The sequence below is a fragment of the Phalacrocorax carbo genome, chromosome 1, assembly GCF_963921805.1.
Source record: "Phalacrocorax carbo chromosome 1, bPhaCar2.1, whole genome shotgun sequence".
NCBI classification, from domain to species: domain Eukaryota; kingdom Metazoa; phylum Chordata; class Aves; order Suliformes; family Phalacrocoracidae; genus Phalacrocorax; species Phalacrocorax carbo.
The window spans coordinates 184549793-184555832 of record NC_087513.1 but is presented as its reverse complement, the minus strand read 5'-3'; positions in this window follow the sequence as shown (position 1 = coordinate 184555832).

The window sequence follows — 6040 nt, the reverse complement described above, 5'->3', positions numbered from 1 at the left end:
TGACCATGTGCAAAATCAGAAGAATTTGCGTCCTTAAAAGCAAAGATAGATGGTGATGGTAAATCCTTCCACACAGAAATGGTCTGGCGGGTTTTCTGGAAGCAATTTTCCTCTTAAATGCTTTGATTCTAGCAGAGCATGTCACAGCTCTAGCAAAGGCATCAAAACCTTAATGAGTATGTCCTAACTGCTAACTACCACTTGCAGAGGTCTCCATGTGGTCTCCTACTACTTTTCCAAACTTTCCACTGCATTAAATAAGGCTCTGCCTTAAACAGTGAGAATAACTGAGGACATTGTTCGGTGTCACACCCAAACAGATAAAGAAGAAGAGGAATAATATTAGAGAGAATAGTTTGCATTGATTAACCAAGGAAGCGCTGCTGTAATTAAAATGGAAGTTCCTCTATGTGGAAAGCTGTACATGATCACATTCACACAGCAGTGGCTTTGGAGTAACGAGCCAGGCATCTAACGAACGGCTTGCTTCCATAGCAGAAGAAACACCAAAATGTGCAGCACTGAAATTGAGAAGCGATGCAGAACTTGAGGCTTCAGAGGCATACACTGAGTTAATTTTCCTCTTAACAAAAAATAATTGCCCTACAAACATGAATATGGAGGGGTCCTGCTGATGGTTACATGTCATCTCCTTTTCATATAAATAGGAATGGGTTAGGTGAACGTGGTATTGCAAGGGTTATTTGCACCACCTGAATCTAGGTCACATCAAGAAATTCAAAGAAAACTTCTGAGTTTACCGATACATTTTTAGCAAGTACCACATTTCCGAGTACGCAGGAGTTGATAATATGAGAAATACCAGTATTTCGTTTAGCCTGGCCTTTTCTCATTTTAAAATTAGTGCTGTGGTGAACTTTTGGGTAAAGGTTATTTAATGTGAAACAAACATGTAGGAAGCCCAATTTCGGCTGCCTGTTTTCATGGCTGAAGCAGCACGATGCTCACTGTCACCTTCATTCCTATTTTACTCTCCATGAGAAGCTGACTGGCGTGTGCTGGCCTTGATGTTCAACCCAAACTACTGACTCCAAACAAAAGACCGCGATGAAAGATAGTTCATCGGTAACCATTGGGCAACATCAGCTATAATTACTTCGAGAGGAGGAGCTGGTATTAAACCCATGGTACATTCTTGGTGTTGGTCCTTATTTTAGTGGCTCTTATAGTCTGTTATTTTTTCCTCCCTCTAATGGCCAAGAGGGAGAGGAGATCCTGCCCTGGCAGCGGGAACTTGCTCCAGCAGACTCTTTGGTAACTGGCCCATTCCCATTGTTGATTCAGACTGTCTCGTGTTGGGAGCAAACCCACATTCATATACTTTTTTTTTTTTCTGTAAGAACTTAAATTACTTTTCATTGAATGTGTCTCCAGCCCATAATGGTCATAAAGGCCATCTGTGCTCCCGGGTGTTTGGCTCGCAAGTGGAGGGCAGCGGATGCTGACTGGAGCCTCCTCTGCTGTCCGCCTCTCAGCTGCATGAATGTCATTGATACCTGGGCAAAAGCAACAAAAATAAAACAAAACAAAACAAAAAGCCTCCCTACCACTAAAAACTTCTGCTTGGGTTGTGTTTTACACACATTGCACAAGCACGTGTGATAGGGCAATGTGAAAGTCTCTGGCAAGTCAGGTGTGTCATATCTCTTCTCCCACGCTAGATTATGGCCTCAGGCGTTAGGATGCAGCAACAATGAGCCCATGTTCCTGTTCCTGGCCTGTTCCTTTTTAATACAGGCACAGAAATGCCAAAACAACTTATAATCTTCCTTCATGGCAGATCTCACAAGTGGTACAAAGACTTGTCACTAATGAGCAAATACTGTTCCCGGGGCTGTATTACTCTCAGTTACATGTAGACTATATATGCTATATTTGAAATAGATACAACTAATGGCTCTTATGTAGAAGAAACATTACTTGCATTGTTGCTACGTTTTAAAGCAGTTCATACTGCACAGAGTGACAAATACCAGCGTACACTAAAATAGCCACTTCCTAAAAAAGGCTTAAAAAGAAACTGTCTCGTATAAAACTATTTATAATACCAATCTTATGGATGTCAGCAAGAAAACATCTACTGATTTCAAAGTGAGAAGCTAAGCCCTTTCTTACCAGTACAATATTAACCAAGATTAATAAAACTGAATAAATTGTAACAAGCAATTTAGGTATTTGGGGGAAATTTTTCACATTCAGCAAGTCTCACAGCACAGCTGGGCCAATAGGCTTCTCAATTATCTTTTTTTATGTGGGCTGCTTTGTTTTACAATCTCACACATCAGCAAAATTCTGCAAGTGTACAGATGGCATATACCAGAGAACAAGAGCAAACTTGAGGAAATTTGTTTGGATGTTTTCAAATAAATCATGGCAGCTTTTCTATTTGGCTCATATTTTTGAAAAAAAAAAAAAAATGGTTTTTTCAATGTAGTTTTCAGACAAATTGAAAAAAAAGTAAAATAGCCAGATAACAAGGCAGAAGTAGAATAAAGTGCTACTAATCAACGGGCAGCAGAATGCTGCACTGCAGTCCAACACACTTGATACTAATTTGTAATACTGCTTTTTATATTTATAATAAGGCTAATGAGGTTTAAATACAATTGTCTCTCTCTTCTTATTTGTAGTGGTACAATAGGACTGCTAAATTCGAGGGAAAATGCAGATTCACATAAGTAGTAATTCAACTCTACATTTACAGGTGACAATAGATGGTAAAATAGACAGCTGCTATCAGGGAACAGTAAACAAACTGAAAACGTTTTGTGCTGCCAGATTATTCTCTAATTTATTACTCTCTATTGACAGTGATAGATCAAAGAAGAAAAAGGCAGAAGCTCAGGCCCGGACCTTTGTTGCCCACACGGGTTTATTTTAGCTCTCTTGCTGGCTCTGTTTTGACCTGCTTGGAGGAGGTCCCTCTGTCGAGCCCCAGGGCGTGCAGCACATATGCTCAGTTTCATGCGATAAAAACACAACTGAGTGGGTTGCAACTTGGTAGTATCTTCTCCTTAAGAGGGAGGCTGGCTTAAGCTGCAAGGCTGTATGCCACTCAGTGCCTCGTAACTCCAGCCCTCTTCCAGTTAGCAGGACAGAAATAACCTAACTAGCCGTTTCCAGAACTGCAGTTGTTTTTCCAGAGCAAAGATCTGGAGCCATGATGAGTGATAAACCATTAAACCAGATGGACCTTGTTTTGTTTAAGCTGTGTTACTGCGTGTGATATTTTACTGCAGAAAAAATAATTGGTGAAGCTCACGTTGCAAAATGCTGCAAGTAACCAGGGAGCTGGTCAAACTTCTGTGGGACACAGAAAGCATTTTATCTGGGAGATGTTTATACAAAAAAAAAAGAGTAGACACTCTGCAAATGGTGGCTAACTAAAGCAGTGTCATTGGTTATTAGCTCCCAGAGGGCAAAATAAGCGTGCACAGGTTAGGCCATTTGCTGTACATCAGTTCCCCGGGATGTCAGCAGGGTGGAGAACCCACGCTGGGGTCAGAGCAAGCACATGAACCTGTACCAGGCCAGCAATAAACTACAGACCAGCAATGAAAATCTGCTCCACTCTATGCATTCATAGCCAACATCTGTGGTGAACTGATTTTATCTGTGCCTATGGAAAGCCATGATTCTGGCATCTGGGGGTTTTTTTGTGATACAGTGAGGAAAAAATCATTCCAAGAATCTCACTCACTCGGTCCAATTAATAGCAAAGAGTAAGTTAAAATCCTTCAGCCCGGTGGGACATGAGGTAAAAACATTAAAAATATTGTGTACAAGAGAGTATCTGAACTTCCCAACAGTTACTTTCCATGTGGTCGTGTTTCAGCGCTCCAAAATCCATGACCTGCTGGGAAGGGGGCAGGGGGAGGAGACCCTGTTTGTGAATCCTCCCCTTATGGAGTCGGGGTCCCCAAAACCACCCACCAGGCAGCCTTACTCACGCCTGGTAGTACAGACTTAGGGGCTGAGGGAGTTTGGGACCTACAGGATGAGGTAGCAGCTACAGCATGGTTATGAAGACATGATAGCACCTAAAATGTGAGCTTGGTGATCAGAGAAGAATTCTGGCATCCTCTGCTAAAAGAACAACCAGGGATCTCTCGCAGTGAATGAATCAAGAACCAGAAGGTTGGAAAAATGAATCTATCATTTTGTGACTTGCAGCATGTAAGGAGCTGAAAGCAACTGGAGTTCCTGCTTGTCTTCTGTCATAGCCAAACGTAAATTGATGTGAATTTGATGTGCAGTCTGCGGGAAAAGCAACGTGTCTCACGCAAGAGGGCAGGCGGGAGAGAGCACATGGCTCAAGCACTGAACGAATGGCAGGAAAATATGCCCTTGCTAAACTTCATATAATGGATTGTGACCAGATAGCAGTAAATCAAAGATAGACAACCCCTCATCTCCACCCCAGCACAAACACTTCCTTGGAAACACCGCTAGAAACCCCAGCACAGTCAGACTTAAGGTTAAAAGAAGCCGAAAACCGAAACAGATGAAGTTGCCCAGAAGTTTGTGAAATCTGATTTAAACAACTTCAAGCTGACACAGGTTTCTCAGTTTTTCATAACCAAGCTTTTCTTTGGAGCGAGTCACAACTCATAACATTAGGCAAAGGTGAGGGATCTACAGGGTCAGACCCCAGTGAGTTAAAAAAAAACCAACCACAGCAGTTGGCGAAGGTTGTGATCCCAGATACCAGCAACCAGGAAATACTGGACAAGAAACCAATAGAGAGAGGGAGAAAGAACAAGAAATTGCCTGCATATACATGTAAGAATACTTTCTGCTTTAGACGTGAGTTTTCTCAAATCATCGTAGCGAAATGCTGCCGATGGTCATGTTTGTGAAGTCTAACGAGACCAATTTCATAACAGCAAATGTATAAGCATGCGATAATTGTTTGGAGCCCTCCAAAGCTGGTGCATCAGCATGGACTGCTTCGTGTCCCATCTCCTGATTCCTTATTGCCCAACTCCTTTTCTTCGTTCCTATCCAGCTCAGCTCGTGCACCAACACTTCAAAAATCTTTTTGACTAACGTGATTCTTGTTTTCTATCCAAAGACACGGCAAAGTCACCTGAAAGCGGGCCAGATAAGGGGAAGTATGCCTAGAACTGACCCAAGGCTGTTGCTACCACCAGGAAAAAGAGCTGTAAGTCAGTGAGAGCTGGGTGAGCAGGAGGCACTGGCAGCTGGAAGGAGCCAGAGAAAAGGAAGTGGGATAGACAGAAAAAGAAACACTCACTGGCTGGAAAGAGCTTGGAAAGGCGGGGGGAGGAGTACCCAGGTGCCAAAATATGCAATCGTAACCCCATGTATGAAAATTTAGTTTTTTAGCAAGAACACAGTAAGATTATATGAATGTTTACATGCACACAAATATACTGAATTCCAAATAAACTATTTCCAAGGAAGATTTTTTTTAAACTTCAAATTTCAGCAAATAATCATTTGCTGAACCCACAGACTGAAGTTACCTTTTGAAAATTAGAAAATAAGAGCCACATGTATCTTTCTTAGCCAAGAAAGCACTACCTGCTTCTCCATTAATTGATTAGTCTACTCTCTTCATTAATTGCCCCCTGATGAAGCAATCAAATAAATGAAGGAGACAGAAAAGAACGGACACTTCCGGGGAAAGACTTGGTTTTAGGAAGGTCAATGCTGGAGCAGGTGGTTTTACTTTATCGTCTTGGCATGCATGCCCAGGCTGCCTCAAATGACACCACTGAAGCTTTCCGATCTGTGGCTGCTCTGATACAAAGAGCAAAACCAAACCATACTGACAGCTCTGTGTAGAGTGTCCCGCTTCCCTTTAGATGCATGTAAGGGCAAGACAGGCAGAATAGGATCTCCTGTTTGCTTTCTTTTTTGCAGAGGGAATAACCAGACCTTGGCTCCTAATTATAACCCCCACGGTAGCCTTACAAAGCCCCATGAGGACTATTTTATCACATCCCTCCCATCTAGTTCATCACAGAGCTGGACAATTTACACCCAGAGGACA